Source organism: Protopterus annectens, chromosome 6.part1 (assembly GCF_019279795.1).
Source record: "Protopterus annectens isolate FY-2018-M chromosome 6.part1, PAN1.0, whole genome shotgun sequence".
NCBI classification, from domain to species: Eukaryota; Metazoa; Chordata; order Ceratodontiformes; family Protopteridae; genus Protopterus; species Protopterus annectens.
The window spans coordinates 255,514,373-255,538,649 of NC_056738.1; positions in this window are offsets into that span (position 1 = coordinate 255,514,373).

Here is a 24,277-nt window from a genome sequence, read left to right on the forward strand (position 1 = left end):
TAACATATATTTCTGAAGGAATGAAGATGGCTACTTTAAGATATGAAGAGAAAGTGGAACATTTTCTAAGAGCAAGTGGGCATGTAGAAAAGGGACTGGAATAAATATTTTGCATGAAGTGCCCTCACTGCTGCATACCCATATAGTCCTCCCAAGCTTGCCTAAGGTTGTTAATGAATCAATATATTTCAGTGAATGCTATGCTAGATATTCACAAGCTGTTGCACTTACCCTCATGTGTGTATACTCATTTCTCATGTCACTGAATCACTAAGGAGCATGGTCATTTGATGGACACTTTGGAAACCTTCCTGAATACTTTAGCAACCCTGCCCTCTATCCCTCCATTACTCAAGTTGTACTTTTTTTAATTTGGTTTTGTTTTTTACAAGTATGAGATTTATGTCTCTTTTTTAATATTTTTATTAATTTTAACTAATAACTTATTATAACATTTAAATATATGTGGAAACATAACATTTAGACAAACAAACTAAATTCAAAATCACAACTCAATTGACTATTTACAAAAATGCCTGCTATATATGCAAAGCTTCAAATGTTCTTGAAATAGTCCTTGTTTCATTGAGTTTGTGATTGATTGTTTAGCAGTTCTTTAAGTTTCATCCAGGTGCTGTAATAAGTGGAGACTCTAGTTGTTCTCATCTTGATTGTTAGAAGTTATAAGTGAAAAACATCAGTTGTAATACTTATGAATTCTTTCATTGTTGGAGTCAACTAATTTTTCCAATTCTTGGTGATTATCTTTCTTGAAACGGATAGAATATGCCATAAAAGTGGATAATTAACGTTCTTTAAACAGTTTGGCATTGGTGTGTTAAATAAAATTAATAATTTAGTTAAAATGAGTTTATCATTAAAGAAAGTCTGTAAAAAACATTGATTTTATCCCAAAATGGCTTAATAACTTTACAATCAAAAAACATATGCTGACAATCTGCTTTGATATTTGTCTTACATCTTCAGCAATCTATTTTTTTATTCTACATTAATTCTATTCCATTCTATGTGGAGTTATAAATGTCTAATGTATACAGTTACATGCAAACAATCTCCACTTTATAGAAGATGTAGTTCATTTTGAGGATGTCAACATTTTTTTTATCTTCTTCACTTGGATAAAGGTTATTTAAAGCTTTAAAATAAACTTTCAACAACAGAAAATGTCCCCTGGGGGAGTAAGTGCCCTGTCGCTTCAAACAATGTATAAATCCTGGAACGTAATAAAAACAAGCTTCGGGGTAACCACGGAGGTGTTCTCTCCTACTACGGGAGAAATGTAACACACAGTTCACACAATTAGTCCGAACTTTGTAAAGATGAACAAAATCAAATATCGTCGTTGTAAAAAACAATGGGTTCAATTCACCTCTAGGTGTAGTTTTGCGTATATCCAGACTAAATGTTAGTAATGAAGTTATCAAGAAGAAATCAATTGCTTTAGGCAAAGATTAGTCAAACGAGGTTATGGTGAACCTGAAATCTCAGTAGGATTGGAGAATATCCACTCCCTTAGAGAACACAGAGCAGCACCATATTATTCGTCATATATACCATCTAGTAATCAAGAAATTAGTGGTGTAGATATGAATGTTGTTAAGATACCTATGTTTTATACTAGTGATATTCACCAGATTCAAGAACTGATTAGCAAATATTGGGGTATATTAACTACGGATCAGAGTATTATGAAAATAGTAGGTGATAAACCCCGATATATATTCAAGAACAAACCCAATCTTAGAAGACTATTATGCAAAACTACACCTAGAGGTGAATTGAACCCATACAAGGGCACCTCCCCATGTGGCAAATGTAGGTTTTGCACATATATAGAAACAGGTAATATATTTGTATACCCAGATAATGGACAAATCTATGAATTTCATGTTACGGCTGATTGCAACACTGCACATATAGTGTATCTAGCTCAGTGTCGAAGCTGTTGCTCGTACTATATAGGTAAAACATATAGAACGTTTCAAACCAGGATACGTGAACATTTATATGCCATAAGAATAAAGTATTTAAATAATGCCTTGGCTAAACATATAATTAATACAAGCCAAGATCATACATTCACCTTTATGGCAATAGATCAAACAGCATATATAGATAGAGGAGGAAATATGCGTAATAGGACAGAAAAGAAAGAGGTTAACTGGATTTTGAGATTGAGAGTGGATAAAGGGAAAGGGCTGAATGAAAGAGCTTCCATTAAACCTGTATTGAAAGCCTGATGTAGAATAATGAGGTAATGTATCAGATGTATAGGATTTATCAATTATAAATGACCAGTTGTTGTAACATATTTTAGAGTTTGTAACACTCATATACATATTCCCATTATAGAATTTTGGATATAGTATATGCCGGACATAATTTAATATTTTGTTGAAGTTCATATTTATGTTCTGTCTAATTAAATGAGGATCAGTATAATCAATCTTCATCTAATTTAATACTATAGGTATATAGTTATATTTGATGTATATGTAGGACATCTAGTTTTATTTATTTGCAATAAATTTATTTTTAGAAAGATAAGTATTGCAGTCCGGTAACTGTAGTGATGAAATGAGGAAGCATTAACAGGATAGACACTTTAGCTGAAGACATTGTATTCTATAGTCTACCATTGCCTTGAGTTTATTTATAGTCGATAGATATATATATCGTCGCAGTATGAATAAAGTAATATAGAAGTTTATAACTTCTAACGCATATTATAGTCATTTTTGTTCTATGCAGTCCGGCATTTATAAGTGATGAAATGAGGAAGTAGTAATAGCAGAACATACATTCCAGTCGAAGACACTGTGCTATATAATTTACCATAGCCTTGAGTTTATTTGTAGTTGATACATATACACATCGCTACAGTATTAATATAGTAATATAGAAATTTATATTTCTAATGTATATCATAATAGGCTTGGTTAATATGTTATATTTATTGTTTTATAAGTTTATACTGAGCATAGCCAATTCTAATTGGAATTTATTTTAGTGTCACATCAGATGTGTGCTTTATATTAGGAATGTTTGAATCTACGGGCCCTAGAATGTTATCATAGGAGGCAGATTTTATCAAGCTGTTTAGACGAAAATGATCTGTTTGATTTATGATGTATTTAATAGTGATGAAGCACTACGGCACTTTTATATTGTTCGTACAAAATGCCTTAGAAACAGCGCTGTTTAGGCACTAAGGAATATGTTCCTAGGTAGCTAATTATTTTAGTCTGTTAATAACACAGATAGACGATATTGTTTATTTTTATACTTTGGGAGAGGTGTGGCTTACTAAGAACAGAAGTCATCCTAAAGATTTGGTAGCGTATTAATTCAAGCTATTTTTATGAACTTTGTATGCATTATTAGTTGTGACAGTATAATTCTATATACATTTAGAGTGTATTTTATATACATCTAGATTGCATTTTTAAATAGTATACACGATAGCTATACACATTATGAGACTATCGTGTTTAAATAAGACATGCAGATAAAGTAAATGTTAGATTTTTAGGTGTTTTTATATATATAATTTTACTTTTATGTATGATAAAAAGGGATGACAATGAGAAGTCTTTTTATATTGTTGTACCTTTAAATAATAATTGATTAATGTTGCATCATTACATCATGTGACGATTTAATATAAAAGGTTCATTGAAAGATTTTTAAAAAATAACGGTCTGATGAAGCATATGTGAAAGTGCTAACCTTTTTTGTGTATTAAACCATTTTTTTACAACGATGATATTTGATTTTGTTCATCTTTACAAAGTTCGGACTAATTGTGTGAACTGTGTGTTACATTTCTCCCGTAGTAGGAGAGAACACCTCCGTGGTTACCCCGAAGCTTGTTTTTATTACGTTCCAGTATTTAAAATAAACTTAGTAACTTTCATTGAAAGTGTCTGCTGTATTTTTGACTATTTTATATATTCTGGATAACAATCCTTTTCCAAAAATTTCTTGTTGTATCAAAATAATTAGAAGATCAACAAATTTTGGTATGTCATTTTTTGCTGGTTTGTATTTAATTAAATCTGTTTTCTATTGATAGCCTACCCATTTGAATATCTAACCATATTTCATTACATAGATTACATTTTGCAGTCATATATTCAACAGTTTGTAATTTGTTTCCATCCATTAGTTGATACCAATATAACAAGTTATTCTCTTTAAATGCATTCATTTTATCTGTGTTAAAAGAACATATATTGTTTTGAGTATATGCTATAGGAATAGTAAAAAAATCCATGCCTTATACCTTGGATTTTTATAGATAAAATTCCTGACGGTAGTTAGCATTAATGAAACATAAGAAGGATTAAATATAATGTTTTTAAATATTATTATTCATAAACATATTTTGTTTCCATACATATGCTTTTTGGTATCTCTTTATGTTTAAGTTTATAGGTTTTTTATTTGACCACAGAGAGATTGTTTTTATTATTGACAATAAGGAATATAGTTCTATATCTGACATACCTATTCCTTCTAAGGACCAGTCTCTTGCATGATGACTTAATCCCAATCTAGATTTGTCGGGGTACCAAAGGAACTTAAGAATTAAAGAATTAAATTATTTTATACTTTTTTTGGGAGGGGGGAGTGAAAGAGCTTGTATTATATATAGAATTTTCGTAATATAATCATTTTTATTAAAGAAAGTCTCTCTTCCAAGGAAAAATAGAACTTATTCCATTTATTAATAAGATTATTAATGACTGATAATGCTTTTATAGCTTTCTTCTATTGCATTCTTAATGTTCTCTGTTAGCATTATTCACACACACACACACACACACACACACACACACACACATATTTATATATATATATATATATATATATATATATATATATATATATATATATATATATATATATATATATATATATATATATATATATATATATATATATATATATATATATATATATATATATATATATATACACACACACACACACACACACACACACACACACACAAACATGGGTTCTGTACTAATCCCTGATGCACTTTTTCCCAAAGCACTCATGGCCAAACATACTTACGCGAAAATGCTGTTCACTGAAGCAGCATTTTTGCGTATATATGCTGTTGTGGAGGCCGTGTTACAGTGCAGATAAGGGAAGATTCCCTTTTCCCCACTGTAGTGCGGTCTCAGAGTGAGAATATTAAAGTAGGGGGGTGTGAGGGTTCAGGGAAGAATAGCCCCCCTGCATAAACACTTTTTTCTTTTCTTTCGTTTTTTTTTTTATTTTTTTTTTTACACATTTTAACGAAAGTGCTTTTTCGGTAAAAGTGCTTTCGTTAAAATGTGTTCTGTGATGTTGGGTTTGGCTATTGCAGCTTCGTGCAATAGTCCTAGACCCATACACACACATATATATGGATCTACTTCACATGGTCAACATTTCAGAATGTCGAACACCATATGGCTGAGACCATATGAGCGACATGCGAAATTTCGACCATGGAATAAAAAAACACAACAAAACTTACCTTCATGCTGCTTGCTCCTCCCCCTCACACCCCCCGGAACTTAAATATACCAACTCTCGAACAAGAAACAACAAAAGCATTCAAGGAAAACAATGGAAAATGTAATGAAGTAGAGAACTCTTTATCCTCAGTGTCTTGAAATGCCAAACTCTGAACTACAGTGAGCTGCTATGAAATGAAATATAAATCTCCTCTGATACATAAAATAAAACAAAGTTTTATTGTAAAAGTAATCCAACTGGTTAAGCGCTTTCACCCGCAACAAAGCAAGCTTCATCAGAACAACATTTCAAAAACTGTTGGCATTTAAATAAACGTTTTGGTGCCAAAGATGCTAAAATTTAACACGACATATACCTTAATATTAAAACTCAATTAACTCACTCAAATGCATCAGATACAAATAAGATAGCATTCATGTGTCCATCATTAATTAAAAACAATCAATTTAGTGAAAATAATAAAAAATATGATATATGTACTGTGATATAACATAAATAATTCATTTCAGTTCTTTGTATAGGTATTTTATGGGATATCCTAATACATCTGAGTATATTAATCTCAGTAGAATGTCCTAAACAGTATAAAAAAATGTGAAAAAAATATAAAAAAATGTATACTGTCAGGTGATATTCAATAAAGGCTTAATGGCAATATAATCGTTTAGCCCTGGTGTTGTAGAAGCATCAGTGTCAAGTTGCCACCAGATTTCTTTATAGGATAGCATTCCTTTATAATCACGCCCTCTCGGGTCCATTTGAATACTGTCCAGTATAGCAAATTTGAAATTATGTTTGTCCCCACACTTTTTGACATGCCTATATAGGGCATTGTTGACATTCTTAGTCTTTATACTATACAAGCATGCATAAATGCATTTATTAAACTTCCTTTCTGTCTTTCCTATATAAATCCAGGACAATATATATATATTCAATTTGGTATTGCAATTACCTTGTTGGAATCTAATATTAGTCCTGTTCACATTGTCTAAAATAATCCATCCATCTTCTAGTATAGAGTGACAACTTCCACATTTTTTGGTAGACCAATTAATAGGGGCTTCAACTATATAACCTCTCTCAAGGTAACTCTTAATATTACGTCCCATTTTATTCACAAATAAGGGTTGAGTCCCCAGTATATTGACTATGTCCTGATCTACTAAAATGATGTTCCAATCACTGACCATCATTTTCTTAATTTTTGTAACGTGTGGACCAAATTCTAAAACACATGCTCTGCCAAGCATCGTGCCAATTTTTGTGGGCTTTTCCTGGTTATTACTAATACTGCCTTTGTTGTAATAATTATAACCTAATAAGGGAGTATATTTACTTCCCCATTCCTTAGTAACAACTTTACTCACTTTAGTCATCATAGTTGTGCCATATCCTCTGTCTCTAAATAGAGAAGTGATGAATGACACTTCTTCTAACATCTCTGAGTGTAATGATGTCATTCTTGCAGCACGTATAAGTTGTCCTTTATATATATATATTAGTGAGTAAATTCCTAGGGTAATTGCTGGTAAATTCCAAGTAGATGTTTGAAAAGGTGTTTTCCTATATAATCAAGATTTAAAACCTCTTTCTCCTTTCACGATATAGTATGTCTAAGTAGGGTATACCTTCATTACTGCTAGATGATGTAAACTTCAAATAGTCGCTACTCTGGTTTAAACACTCCAGAAATTTTTCTAATATATTAGCACAACTGTCCCACAATATATAAATGTCGTCAAGGTATCGGGAGTAATATTTGATGTATTTGGTGAAATCACTCTTGAACACTGTGGTTTCCTCTCAATCAAGCATATTACAAAAATTAAGAAAATTATGGTCAATAATTGGAACATCATTTTATTAGATCAGGACATAGTCATTTATGCACACTTGTATAGTTTAAAGACTAAGGATGTCAACAATGCCCTATATAGGCATGTCAAAAAGTGTGGGGACAAACATAATTTCAAATTTGCTATACTGGACAGTAATCAAATGGACCCGAAAGGGGGTGATTATAAAGGAATGCTATCCTATAAAGAAATTTGGTGGCAACTTTACACTGATGCTTCTACAACATGAGGGCTAAATGACTATATTACCATTAAGCCTTTATTGAATATCACCTGACAGTATACATTTTTTTTATATTTTTTCACATTTTTTTATACTGTTTAGGACATTCTACTGAGATTAATATACTCAGATGTATTATGATATCCCATAAAATACCTATACAAAGAATTGAAATTAATTATTTATGTTATATCACAGTACATATATCATATTTTTTATTATTTTCACTAAATTGATTGTTTTTAATTAATGATGGACACTTATGAATGTTGTCTTACTTGTATCTGATGTATTTGAATGAGGCAATTGAGTTTTAATATTAAGGTATATGTCATTTTAAATTTTAGCATTTTTGGCGCCAAAACGTTTATTTAAATGCCAACAGTTTTTGAAATGTTGTTCTGATGAAGCTCGCTTTGTTGCAGGTGAAAGCACTTAACCAGTTGGATTACTTTTACAATAAACCTTTGTTTTATTTTATGTATCAGAGGAGATTTATATTTTATTTAGTAGCAGCTCACTGTATTTCAGAGTTTGGCATTTCAAGACACTAAGGATAAAGCGTTCTCTACTTCATTACATTTTCCATTAAATATACCAACTCTGAGATCGCACTACAGTGCAGAAGATGTAAATCTTTCCATTCTGCACTGTACGAAGATGCCGGTTCTGCATGGTTGACATTTTGAATGTCGATCATATGATCTCGGCCATATGGTCTTCGATATTCTGAAATGCTGACCATGTGAAGGGGACTCAGATATATTTTTTTTATCTTCAACTATATATTTGGAAAATCTTTCTTCCATATTATTAGGGCTAGCATTTATCAGTACATTTTTGTTTTATTTTCCATAAAAGTAAGTCCAGATTTTTTCTAAAAGTGTTCCATTGCCTTGAATGCTGCCTTAAGACAATTTTTATCATTTAATATCAGAAGAATATTATCACCAAATAATATCTTAGAATTTAATTTATTATTTATTTGTATGCCTTTAATATCTAATCTCAATACTATGTAATTTACAAATGGTTCCATAATTAAAGTAAATAATAACAGTGATAGTGGGAAACCCTACTTAGTTCCTTTTGTGATTGATATTGAATCTGATAAACATATACATATTTAATGTAATCAAAAGAGTTCTGATAAAGTAGATTTATAAGTTGTATGAAGCAGTCTGAGAAATTGTATTCCTCTAAAACCATTAATAAATGTTTCCAATCAGCCAAGTCAAAACCATTGTTTATATCAAAATGCATTAAAGTTAAGTTATCATTTTTCTTATTTACAAAATTTATTATGATTAATATTCTTTTAATCTTGTCATACATATTCCTGCTTATTATAAAACCAGTCTGATCATTATTAATCATAAGGGGTAGAATTTGTTGCATCTTGTGCATGTATAGCCATGAATAATTTATAATTAATATTTAAAGTGAGATTGGCCTATATGAGGAACACTCAGCTGGACTTTTTATCTGTCTTTAAAATTGGGGATATAAGTGTGTACTTCCATGATGGAGGAACTTTTTATAAATCTTTTAAAAACACTTTGTGCAAAACATTTAAAGCTTCTTTAGGTAATAATTTATAGATTTTTGGTGTTATACTATCATTACTCTGTACTTTCTTCACCAGGTGCTTTATTAGGTTTTAATTTATTTATTTGATTTTTAAGTTCAGACATTAATATGGGTTTATCTATTAAATCTTTTGATGCTCTGACAACCTATTTTAGTATAATTTTTAATTATTTTTTTAATTAATTCCTGTCCATCTAATCTTGAATTATATTGATTAATTTTATTGAAATGGGACCTAAATATGTTTAAAAATCATCTATTTCAGTACCCTTTCTCTTACCATCAGAATAATATAACTCTTTAATATGATTAGATTTAAAAAGCATTTTTGTTCGATAGGCTAATTTATGCATGGAGTTTTGGTTTATAGCATAATTAATTAATTTAACCTTCTGTAAATTTATCATAATTTTGTGCTTTAAAATTTTCAAATATTTATTTCTTATTTCATTAATTTATTTTATCATATTGCCCTATCCTTTTTGTTTAGCCTGTTTTAATTTATCTAGTATTGCTATGTCTCTAGCACATCTTTATCCCATTGTTTTCTTTTAAAAGCATACCAACCCATACTTTTACCATTTAAATATGCTTTTAAAGCATCCCACATATAAATGTTGGATATATCTTCTGTATAATTGATTTCAATAAATGTTTGAATGTCTTTATTTAAAAAGTCTTTATAATCCTTTAAATTAGTTATATTAGCTGGTATTCTCTTAATAGAAATATTATTGTTAGTATTAAATATAATTTCAAATGTTATGGCATTGTGATCCAAAAGTGGACATGACACTACTTTTACTTTTTCTAGATATTAAGTTATTTGAAGTATATATCAATTCTTGACTGAGTTTCATGTCTGTGTGAGTATAATAAAGTGAATATGAAACAGAAAGTTCCTTAACATCTTTAATATGAAATGATTCTATAAAATGTACTGCCTTTGCTGAAGCTGAAATTTTTTATTTCCTAGTGGTATTAGTGTAATCTCTTAATATACAATTCAAATCCCCAGCCAGTATGATACTACCATTCTGGCCAATGCTTAACTGTTTTAACACCTATATCAGTTATCCAGTACATGTTAATAAGAGTATATGTACTTTTATTATTTTTTATTGTTACTGAACAGAACATTACTTTGTCATCATTGTATGCATGTAAAATGTTAGGTATAGGCAAATGATTTCTCTATAGTATCACTATGCCTTTTCCTGACTGTATTGGGAGTTACTTAATACAGTGTAATATTTAGTATCAAGTCTATTTGCATCTTCCTGTAATACACATGTTCTTGTAAAAATAATCTGTGATATAAATGAATTTAGAAATTCACTTTGCTTCTTTTGCAACCTTTATTTAAACCATTAATATTAATAGAGATGCATTTCAAATGTGCCACAATATAGTTGTGATAAACAAAATATCAATGTCAGTATAACTTTCAATAGTAATGTTATTAGTGAACCACTTATAAAAATTTATACTGCTTATATCATATTTTCCACTGTTAATTATAAAGAATATAGCAGACACCTAAAAAGATAGATAAAGGTTTAACCATATATTTGTTTTAATCTTCTTTCCCTTCATGGAGTCTAAAGCTCGTAGCTTAACAATTCCAATACTTCTCTTCTATTAAAAAGAATATTAACATGTTATATATTTTAACAACATCACACAATAAAGTTCAGTAAAGCTATACATATTTTAAATATATAATATTTGAGAAGAAAAAACATCTAAATCTTAAGATTAGTAATTCTTATATTATTGACTTACAAACTTGTGTGGTATAAGTTACAACATATATGTAATCTTTTCACATTTTTATTTGAAATACATTATTCCATTCTCAACCACTTGATGAGATAATTTTTCACAATATACAATGATGTTTTAAAGGCAGTCAAGATCTATCTACCACAAAATTCTAACACCAAGAAGTAGTTTTTCAAGTGAAGCCAGAATGATGAAGTTTAAATACTTTGCTGATATCATCAGCAGCAGCTTTGTGCAATTATCTTGAATATCTGCCTTATTTAATGGGGTCTATATCACTTCAGTGAAAACCCCTTTACACGAATACCCATACATCAACCCATATAACTTGAACCACGAAAATCCCGAATGCACTAAACCGTGAAATTAAAATATCGAACTGCCATAGTCGGCCAACCCCACTACCCGCTACTTAGTACCTACCCAAAGAAAATAAATAAACCACATACATACACTAACCAAACCCTACAGACACACACCCAAACAAAAGAAATAATCCACATACATACATTTAACAAAACTCTACTTCCAGCAAGACACTAAACCCCACATAATCAACTATCTATGCACTATCCTTAACCCCTCCCTAACCCTAAGGTCCGTAACTACCACACACTTCCCCTAAAGACATACACCCAAACAAAATAAATAACACACATACATGCATTTTAAAAAAAAAACTACATCTAACACTGCACTAAATCTTACATACATTACCTATCTATGCACTTACCTTAATCCAAATTCTAACCCTAAAGTCCTTTCTATCGCACGTACGTTACAGAGCTATACTGCAAATGGGCCAACCAAAACAAATCGACATTTTGGAATTTATGGTTTTGGACATTTGAGGTTTACGTACTTTGTGCAATACGGTTTGAGGTATTCCTATTCGCATAAAGGAGTTTTCGCTGAAGTGATAGACCCATTTAATGAGGGTAATGCTTCCTGATTATTAAGCTGCATTCTCATATGAAAAGATAATAGTAATTAGTCTGTTCATCCCTGTCACATTTCAGTGACTATGTAAAAAAAAAATAAGGAGAAATGCAGCAGTAATAAGCAATATTATAATTATGCTATTTTCATAGAATTGGAAAATCCTGTAAATTATTTCAAAGCTGGGAAATCTCTTTGTATCTGTTTACAATTTTTTCCATCCTTCTTGTAAGTATTTTATCTGTGTGAAGGGGTTCACTGAATCAAACTATAAATTGTCAGCCTATAATTATCAATACTACCCATGTTTAATTGTGCTGGGCTTGTTATTGTAACTGTGAACTTGTATATGCCCTAGAAAACAATTCCATAAAAAGCCATGCTTCCTAGTCAGCACTCTCCAACTATATGAAATTTATAATAGGAAATGAATGAAATATTTTCACCCCTTTATTTTATCTAGTAATAAAAAACAAAGGAAAAAAGAGTGTGTTTTGAATATAACTAATGGTTATGTCACTTAGACAAACACACTACGATTTTAGCATTCATATAGCTATCATACATGAACAGACCCACCACCCACACTCATGCATACTTACATAAAGCCCGTGATTCTGGACACACTGTGTCTACTCTCCTTCTTGATCTTTCTAAGGCCTTTGATACTATCTCTCATAACCTTCTCCTAACTAAACTCTCTAACCTAAATCTTTCTCCCTCCTCTATCAACTAATTTATCAGCTATCTCTCTAACAGGCAGCAAGCCGTGAAATGGAAAAAAAGCCTTCTCCCCATTCCTTAACACTCCCACTGGAGTACCCCAGGGTTCCATATTAGGTCCCCTACTGTTCAATATTTTCATCAATGACTTTCACCGCTCCATCCCTACTGCAAACATTATCCAATACGGTGATGACTCAACAATCATCTGCTCTGCCACCTCCACCTCCACTCTCATAAAACTAACACAAGATGTCTTCTCCTCCACTGAGCAAATGATGCTAGAGGACCATCTGGCAGTCAATGCATCAAAAACCAAACTCATGATATTCACCCCCTCAAAAACCACAATAATTGACAAAAGCTCATTCTCCATCATCAGTAAGAAAAATACTCCTCTTGAAATAGTATCCAATGCAAAACTTCTTGGAGTACTTATTGACGATCTGCTCAAGTTTGATATCCACCTCCACACAAATATCAAAAAAACTCGCCAGAAACTAGGCATGCTCTATCACCACAATCGCTACCTCACCCCTTCTACTAGGCTTGTTCTCTCTACCCCATATCTTTCCCTTCTCTCCTTTATGGTGCCCCGCTCCTAACTAACTTACAATGTTCCCTAAAGACAAAAATCTCTTGCTATTACAACAAAATCTCCAAATTCACCACTGCATACAGATATTCCACCCATCACTGCACTGCCCTCCACAAACTAAATTGGCTAGAGTTGCCCAATTACCTCACCTACATTCAACTCATACATGCCCACAAACTCATCTTTAATCCCTCTCTTTGCCCTGCCCTTGCCTCAACCTTTAAAATTCACTTTCCCAACAGACTCCTAAGAACCAATACCCAAAATATGATCGAACTGCATAAGCCTGCATGCCCACCTGGCAAATCTCTACTATCCTTCTCCTTAGCACGACTCTGGAACTTCCTGCCACCTCACCTTTGCACCACTAGCAGCCTCTCTACTTTCAAAACCTTGCTTGATTCTTACCTAAAAACCCTCTGGGAATGCTTCTGTTCCCATCCCACATGAATTCCCCAGTAACACACCTATTTCATATCCCCATTCTCTATCTTCTTCCCCATCCTTCTCTGTACTATCTTTCTCCCCACTCACTTCCTTATTCCCCTTCTTCCCTAAACTCATCTCTCCCTTACCCCATATACCCAATTCTATCTCTTCCTCCTCTGTCATATTTTCCTCAGCATAAATACTCATTCTGCAAATATCTTCTTATAGTTGTATGCATTTGCAATCATGGAATTGCATATTTGTAAATATTGTAATATTCACTTAGCCTTTAATTCTGTTTTTACGTCTTACTAAATTGCACCTTCAGATAGCATTTTTATCTGTACTATGGTTATTTTATACTAATGAAATTTTGTTGTTTTTTCATTGTATACTGTGGAGCTTTTCTCCACAGGACTCTATTGAAAATGGGCTCTTCTGGCCCAATGGACTATCCTGGAAAACAAACTTCAAATAAATAAATAAATAATATACTTGCATCCATTTTCACATTCACACTTAAACCTATTTTCTTGTTTAATATCTCATTTGGACTAGTATTAATAAAAACATGATGCTCTAATCTTTTTTTTCTGCTTTAAAAATGCTACTGTGCCTCTAAAGTTAAAATAGTGCATTTAGCATTCTGTGTGCATTGTCAGAGGCTATGGTCATGTCGGAATAGGCTTGTGACATCAGCAGGAAGGTTATTCTGAACAGTATTTACAGGAAGCTTCTTAACCCTGAAGTGCTTGAGCTATCAAAGCTTCATATTCACAGAGACTGCTAAATTCAAACTAATACAAGACAAGCCAATTTCTTAGTCACTAAAACATGCAAACCACATCCACTCTTTCAATATTTCCCACTCCCACTACATCGCACTCTGGTCAGAAATATCACTCAATCTCCCAAGCGACCTACAACAAGCATTTCAAACAAGCCATTTAAAAAAATAGCATACAAGACCCAATGATGAGAGTACAAGTCCCCCCAGCCACTTTCAAGTCAGTAAACCAGCAAGAAAGACAGAACAAGTAGAAGCATTGCAACTTTTGTATCTGAGCCATAAACTAAGGATAAGATTATACTTACAACTTAAGATTGATTAAGCTGTGTTTCTTTTTCCCTTTATATGAAGACATTATTTGAATAAAGTATTTTCATTTTATAACAAGACAACAATAAATAAAATAAAAGCATTCCTGGAAAAAGAAGAAAAAAGAGAGAATGTCATATAAACTCTGTCTATTAAAATTGTATAAATTTAAGAGACTTGTGTGCACCACAGATACCAAAGTAAGTTAATTATTAAGGCTATTATTAACATATTATTTTTGTCAATTTCTGAAAGCTATTTAAATATATATATATATATATATATATATATATATATATATATATATTAGCTAAGTTGCTAACTTTATTAAATAAAAATTTAATTAAAGTAGAAAATGAGAAAAGAGAGATGAGGAATAAAATGAAATGTAGTTACCTTGTCACAGAATGCACCCAAGCCTCCTTTAAATATAAACTTATGAGAACAAGAAACATTTTGAAGTAATGTTGATTAAGTAATACTCTGAACTAAACCAGTAAATAGAATATACATCAAAAGCTAGTTTTCTTTCAACTTCTTTTTTCACATTAGCCTTTCATTTATCTTTTTCTACATGTCTCTTCACGGAGCTGTTGCTCCAATTCATTCCTTCTATTTGGTTTATTATATTTTTTTGTTTTCAAAAATTATATGGCATTGTCTATCTCTTCAAAGATTTTGACTTCATCAGTTAGAAATATTTTAAGTCTGGCTGGGAAAAGCATGGGTATGTTGATCTGTTTATTCTTTAATTGTTTTATCAAAAGTAGAAAGTTCTTTCTCTTGGACATCACTGTAGAAGAAAAAAAATTATAATAGTAGATCTCAGAGATGAATTACTTCCAGAGGAGGATAGAGCAACCAGAGACCTGTGAGATCTCTCAATCCCATATGACATAGCTTCAGATAAGTAACGAACTTTAGGGATCCAGGATGTTAAGAAGTTTGTCATATTTCCTTCTCATATTTTCTCAGGTAAACCAAATATATGACTAGTGTTTCTCTGTGATTTGTTTTCCAAGTCATCTATTTAATTCAAAAGCATTGTATTCTGTCTCAATAAATAATCTGTGTTGTTTTCTTCTCCACTTAGTTTCCCTTCTATGTCATTCAATGCACCTTGTATTCCTGAGATTTTCAATTTCTCCTGGCTAAGAGATTCTTGTATTTGTTCCATTTGTTTTATACCCTTTTCTTTAAGGTTGTCCACCTTATTGTCCATTTTGTCCAATTTCAATGAAAATGCTTGAATATTGGTTAAAACTGTCTGAAAGTAATTTTTCAAGGCTGATTCCTGAGAACTTATTTTTGCGTGACTCATTCTATATGATGAGTAAAGAGATTTTCTATTCAAATGTTTGACAGAAAAATAATACTATATATCAATACATTTTAGATAATATCCGTCAGAACAACTTGAAGTAGTAGTTTTTAGTTAAAAAAATCAAATAGGATAACTTAGTAATATAATTTCCTGTCAGAAATAGAATAGCAGAGCAGGGAAAATCTACTGCTAGCCCTTCAGCATCCTGGCCATGCCCTCCTCAGATTTTTGTCTCTTAAGTGCAAGGAATTTATAGCTCACATGTTGCATTGTTCTGATTAATCCCAATACACAACACAAAGAAATGCTATACGATTAAATAGTATTTACTTAGTTTTCTGAAAAAATGTACTCGAGAATCACAAACAAATATGAATCATATGTTAACAATAAAAAAAAAAAAGTTATTTTGAGAATGCAGGATCTGGTGGCCAAGCTGGTTGCAAACTCTTTAAAGAAGGCAAAGAAAATTATGGGAAATATTGACAAGTTACTTCATAAAATGTTAGATCAGGCTGGAAGATTTCTTAATTTAAAGACTATTGAAACATTTCCTTCCAATAAGAAATATCTAATTATAACACTCAGGCAGCAGTCACTGAAAAGGATGGTCTCTATTATCAAGAATCCAGCTACAGAAAGCTAAACTACAACCCATCTGGAGTACTTGAGTCCTACTCTAAACTTTATTCTAAGTTATACTGCAGTATCATACCTAATGGACAGTAGAAAGAGAAAATAATGAACAATTTATCTCAGATGACATTGTCTACACTGGACCTGAATCAAACAGGTATCTTGGTGGACACAATTGCTATGGACAAGTTTATCCTGACTTAAAAGAGCAAGACATGGCTAAGACCCAGGACCCAAATAGCATTCCTCTAGACATGTATAGGGTAGGGATATTTTCTTAACTAACTTGACATTTCTCTCAAAATATGTTCTCTACACTGGTGTACCTCAACATCTTGGAGACAGGCCTTTATATCAGTTATCCTGAAGCAAGGGAAGAGCCTTATACAAGTGTATACTTACACAGTCATTTCTATTTTGATCCATGGCAACAAGCCTTTTCATGACAATCCTAAAAAAGATGTTTGTGATCTTTCTCCCAGGCCAGGTGAACCTGCATCACTTTGGATTTGTCCTGTTTAGTACTATATTTGATAATTTACTTAAGACAGCTTTATTAATAGAGCATGACAGCATGAACAAGACCATAGTGATAGCCAGCTTAGAAGCTGACAATGTGCATGATTATGTAAACTGGAGCAATTTATTTGATGTTTTGATACAGATGGGAATTCCTCTAGGATCTGTGGACATGATTTAGAGTTTGAATGAATGTTCCTCTTTCAGAATTAAGTTTGAGACCTAGATTATCTTAATCTATTATTATTTTTTTCAGGAGGGAACCATACATGGATGTCCCCTATACCCTTTATTATTTCCATTGTATTAGATCATCTGTCCACAAACACAAGGCTTTGAGCTTACTGTTGTTCACAGTATCCCTTGTTTGACAAGATCTGCAAAGTTTCCTTTTACACAGATGACCTGTTAGTGTGTCTGTCAAATCCTGACAGGAACTTGCAACTCTTTCTATATGAACTGGAGACATTTAGGAGATTTCTTGGCTATAAATTCAATGTCAAAAGATCAAAGTAATTACGTTTAGTTATGTTGCTTTCTCGATGGGGTGGCTCACTCAGAAGTACACTTTATTAGGAAAAACTGAATACAATTGTTTGTCTGGGTAAAAAGAATGCTAAAATTGACATATTTGGTGTAATTAATATATGGGAATATATTTGTAGAAGGGCATGGTCTACTATCTGAAAGCTAGTTGAATTTTACACATAGCATTAATGTGACCAAATTTTTTTACAGTTGTTCTTTATGTTTTTCTAGGTTGACCTGTTCTCCACATAAAACATTTATCTAAACTGAGTTTATGTCAGGAGGGGAAAACTGTGAGTACAGTGGAAATTGTACTCCCTGTGTGCAACATAGAGAGGACTAGGGCTCCCTGATTTTGAGCTTTATAGCAATGTCTCTAGGTTCAAGTTACTTTTCAGGTTGCTAGTAACTGGATATAAGGCAACATGGAAGGAAATCATGCTTTCGCATTTGTGATCCATATGAAAGAGTCGAACAAAGAGGTTATATTTAGGGATTTCCAAAGATCTCTTTGAGTCACACACTGGCCCTTTCATGAAACTGTAAATTGGATAAATAAATTTCTTACAATATGTCTTTTTAAAGAATGAGGCAGAGAGGTATATGAATATAGGAGACAACTGATTGGCTGTAAAGATCTGATGTTTTGACAGCACTTCTTGGAGGTGATGGAATCCTATATCGCAATGCTTTTATGACAGAATATGGAATGGGTGATGATTTCATGGAAATTTACTGGCATCAGTTGATAAACACTAATAAAGTACTAATGATAGAGTGAATTATTACTGAGTTCAACCTTGAAAATAACATGTGGTTAACACTGCAGGGATTAAGACAAACAGTTTTAAACCAACGGGCAATAATGCAGAAGTCTGTTAGGGAAAAGGTTCCTAAGTTCATAGAGCAGTTAATAACACTGATGGAATTTCCCACAAATGGGAAAGGAATGTTATTAGTATTGTACAAATTAGTTAAAGAAACAATAGTTCATAATAAACAGAATATATGGAAATACTATGAAACAGTTAATGGTAAAATGCCTGATGATAAAGATAAAAAAGCTAATTCTTACATCTCCAAAACTAACATCTTTATCACTATATTGGCAACTTTTCACATGACAATTTATACATAGAACATACTTAACACCACACAAATTAGAACTAATATATAATAAAGAAAATAGATGTTAGAGATGCAAATCACAATCAATAGCCAATTAGCAACACATATTATATGAATGCCATTTACTTAAACAATATTGGGAAAGTATTAACTATTTGTTATAGGCACTGTTCACTGATAATTTCCAACTTACAAAATCACTGGTCTTGCTGAATACATCTTGTGTTCCAAGGCAAAAATATGTAATTTTGTGGACTCTCCTTGCTATTGCAAGGACAAATATTACACAGAACCAGAAAGCTGCAACTCCTCCCAATTTTAAACATTTTAAGAACATGCTTTTATCAGTCTCACAGTTGGAAATGAAAACAATCAAGGAAAGATCAAAACAACCTACTTCCTTAAGCATTGCCTGGCAGAAAGTAACTCAAGTGCTGGAAACATAAGACTGCAATAAATTATAATCTTATTCAAAGATACTTTCAAGAAAACAAAGTTTTTCAAGTATAGGCATCCAATGTAAATAGTTGGTTTTGTAATTTTTTTTTTTGGAATTGTTTAGCTACTTTAAGCTTTGACTATGTAAAGATTTCTTTGATATAGATCCTGCATATATGTTTATGTTTTCTGAAAATCAATAAATAATTTATTCAGTAAAAAAAATAATTTATGGAAAGCTGGTAAGTTCATTAAACAGATGTAAACAATAAAACATACTTTCCATTTTGTTTAAAGTCACTGGAGGAAAATAAAGTAATTTAAAAAAAAACAAGAAGAAATAGGCAATAGCCTATATAACACATTGCTTGCCAAGAGATTAAAATTTATTGAAAAGCACAATGGTCATTTGTGAACAGGAAGTAAAGATGTCTCTTGAAGGAAAAGTATGAAATAGGCTTCTTCAGCTCTCTAGTTATGTGACATGTTCAATGACATTCTGTTTTTTTTTGAATGGTAATGCCAGTTTGGACACTTTTATATGCCTTCAAATTTGGCTGAGATCATTTTTTCAGTCCTTCAGGTTGTTGTAGTAGTAGAGAGGGGACCCTATGTGACATGGTACCCATTTTTTGGGATGCTCAGCTCCAGAGAACTTTAAGAAGAACTTGCAAGATGCCACAACTAGTTCTACTTACCCCTGAATTATTTTGTTTGAAAATGCATGCCACTAGACTTTCTGAATGACCCACCAGATATCTGATTGACCTTGTAATGCTTGTTGTGTAGAAAAGCATCATGCATCAATGGAAACACAGGATTCTTTCTACTATGATGAAATGTTGAACATAAGAGGTCAATGCTTGGCTTAGAGCTATCCTCCAAAAAACCCAAACTAAAAGAGAAAAATCACAAACAAATGAGTGATCCTTTGACTAAGATGCACTTCCGACCCACCAGGCAATATATTGCTCAGTGATGCAGCCAGGAGGATAGATTCTCATACTTCACTTAGCTTCTTATTTATGTGCCTCTAACTTGCTTTTATGAAGCTTGCACTCAGAAAATGAGCTGCCATTTTAAGGTTTAATTGCTATATAGTGTATACTATGCTTTTATTTATTTATTTATTTATGTGTTTATTTTTTATGGTTATCCAGAACTTTTTTATTGTGATATATATTTTACTATATTTGTTAAACATGCACCATTGGGCTGTTAATAAACTTATTTTCAAATGATTTGCATCTGATAAGGTGTCTTATAAGAGATTATATCTAGCTAACATTTAGAAGGTATAGTCCAAAAGACATTTCATCAAACCAGTCATCCATACTTTTTTTAGATATTGATAGATATTCTGATTGTCTTATTTTCAGAGGTAACTGATTCTGATGTTTGTACTGCTGTAGTTGAAGGAGCATATACTCTTTGGTTTGAAAAAAATGTCCATGTTCTTCAAACAAGATACTAGTGGTCACTGCAATGTACCCATTAAGCAAACATTTGTATATCCAAATTAAGTCTCCTTTGTATTAGTGATAGTGGACTGAATACACGTTCAAAGTTTTAAGTCTGACCACATATTTTAAATGTTTACCTCTGATAACATTTTCAGTATAGTGTCATTGTGCTCTAAGGCTGTAAATGAAAAAAAAAACATTTCAATATTATGGCTTTATGTATAGGTATCACTATCAAACTACTTCTAGAAACAGTGCATTTCAGTACAGTCTTACTTGTCAATAACATTTTTTAACTTTGATCTAGTATTGGGAACTGCAGATTATTAATTATAATAATCTCAAGATAATTATATTTTCTGTATGTGTAAACTAATTAATTACTGATATGCAAATATCATACATCTCTTATTGTTACATTTCCTTTCTTCATCTGCCCATTTTTTAGTCTGTCAACATAATTTTAGAGTACTTCCAGCTCTTTTAGAATTGTAGCGAAGTTTGCAAGGTTTAAATCATCTGCAGACATAAACACCTATCACTTATCACATCTGCAGACTTAAACACATATCACTTATCACAAATTTGAATAGTGGACATAAATGGATAGAATAAATATTGTCCCCAAACCTCCTCCTGCGGTACTCCATAAACTGGGCTATTTTGATAAAATTTTACAACTATATGCATTTCAGATGTTCTCCGTATAGCCAATTCCTTATCCAGTTAATCAACAGGGTTACAATAATTTTCTTCCAGTGCCATAAAAATAGAAAAATATGGCACTTTAAAAAAATAATTATTGTATATTGCCTTTGTTGAACAAATTATTAGATAGGTCTGAATAATTTGCTGTTGCTTCATGTAAAACTGTATGTGCCCCTGAGTGTTTTCCAGAGATGTTCCAATCAAACCTCAATAAACGTAATATTTTGTGCACTAACTTTAGAAGCTTGAATCACACATTGATAGGGTTAGTAAAAACAATAATGATATCAGTATAATTACTGAAATACCGCTGCAGGATAAATTGAATTTTATATATAAAAAGTCATATATTTATTTTAGGTGTTTTAGAACAAATTCAGTAAACAATAGTGATGCCATTTGTGCTAATGGGATACACACACCTAATTATATTAAGGTTTATAGTGATGATGCTATGATTAGACTGAAATTTGATAAGTATAGCATCTCATTAGTAGAAGTTTATAGGCCAGCAACAAGTTTACCCAAGTTATTACAAGTGTTATTGCTCAATGTATACAACATAGATAAGAACTGGTTAATATAGTTGGTGATATTACTTTTCCCCAGGGCAACCTTGGGGTCATTTGATTGCCTTTCAAAATCTAAGAAAGTCTTCACTATGTTCTAGTTGAAAATGACTTATTTCAGGTCATACTATTCAGTCTAGATCCAACAGTATTTTGGGCATTCTTCATATTAACATGCATTACATGAAGGTAGATTTTAGATTGTTACCTATTTTGACTTGTAGTCTGCATGCTGTCATCAGATCATAATTATTTCTCAATTATACTAACTTTTGAAGATTCTCTACTAACGGCAACAATTCTTTCTCTCTCCACTACACTAATCATAATTGGTGATTATACTGATAAGTACCTCAATACTGATTCTTTCTGGCATTTGTGTTTAAATAAATTAAAGAAATATAAGAATATAAAGGCCCTTACCAAGTACTTTACTATGTCATTAACATTATTTTTAAAAATTCTATCATAGCTATTGTGGTGATTGGAGGAAGATGGGCGAAGGCTGCCAGCCTAGTCAAATAGAATTTGATACATACTTCTATCAATTGTATAAATAAATTTAAAATACAGGCTTGTGTTTTTAAATGAAAGAAAACACTGTAAAATGTGAACTTCAAGATTGTTGCAACATTGCCGTCTGCTGTAAGGAAAACCAAGCCAAGCATTTCAAATGTGTCTTTTGAAGTTAAAAAGATCTTATCAATCTCTTTGATGTTTTACAAGTTGGCACCAGTGAGTCTGGATGAAGAATACATGCCCATTGTTGTAAGGTTAAAGTTAAGGGCCAGAATTTACATGTGGAAAGTGCTTTATTGCTCTGGTTTCTGCTAGATTGTATATGTGAAATGCCTTTTATTGTTGTAGTCTCCTGAGCAAGTGTTAGCTTGCTAAATAATGTAGTTTGTGGCCTGGGAACTCCAGACTATGTGTTAAAATTATGTAATTTGGGAGGGCCTTAGAGAGGTGTTGGTTAGTGTTTAAAACTATTGTTGAGTGAGAGACTAGGAAGCATTTTGATCTTGAACATCTAACCCAGCACTGCTTATGCTTTATATATGTAAGTAGGATTATAACACTGTGATTTCTCTTAGGAAAATTAAACTTAGAAGAAAGTAAGACTAAGTATTTTACTTTGAAATCAGATCTTTTCTACGATATTGTTTTAAGTTTCTGTGTGATCTCTGAACTTGAGTAGCTTTGTACTGTAGTAGTTTTGTCTTGTGTTTTAATTATTTTATTATTAAATATTTTAAAACCTTTACCTGTGGCTGGTTTATGTAGAGATAATTTAACCTCTAAAGTACATTACATATTTACAGATTTTACTGTCTACGTCATCCCAAATTAAGCCTTGACTGTCTAGTCATACTACCATTGGATTATAATATTGCACAGTAATAACTGGACATCCTTTTAAGGGCCTTTTAGTAGTTGATAATTATTAGCTGGGTGGTGGCATGAATTACTACTGTATTGTCTGGGTAATAGAGGCAAAGCTGGAGAACCTGTGCCAGCCTTTTCCGAGGAGGGTTTGTGTGGTTGTATAATCTCTTCTCAAAGTGTGTGTGTGTTGTGTCAGCTACTTGGGAAGGGACACAAAGTACTGGTTGGACAGAGATGGTACTGGAGGTTTTAGCTTGCCCAGCTAGGCTGAGACATGGACCCTATAGCTGTGCCAGTGGGGAGTCTTACTGGGGACGTGGTGAGCAAGATAGCAACCAGCCCCAGACTGACTGTGATCTCTGTGTGCACTTAAGGGAAATTGTACTTTACTGTGTATATTAGTTATCCTTTCATCTTCTATGAGATAACCTCCCTGGTGTTTGTGGTGAGGATTGAGGCTCCTTGATTGCTGGGCCAGGGCACGGGCATCACAACTATTAAAAAAGAAACAGGTCTGTAAGTTACTGACAGCTGCTAAAATGTAGCAATTAAGAGAAATTATGACACTATTCACATCTGTAAAATTGCCAGTTAAAATATAAGTATTTATAAGACAAAATATCACTTAACTCAATTTAACAAATGATCATTTTACAAGCATAGAAAATAGGGAAACATAAAATGACAGATTGCTTAATTTGTGTAATAATGGCAAAAAATATCACTCCACTTAATCCAAACTGGCCATGCTTGACAAACATTTCCAAAATATTGGCA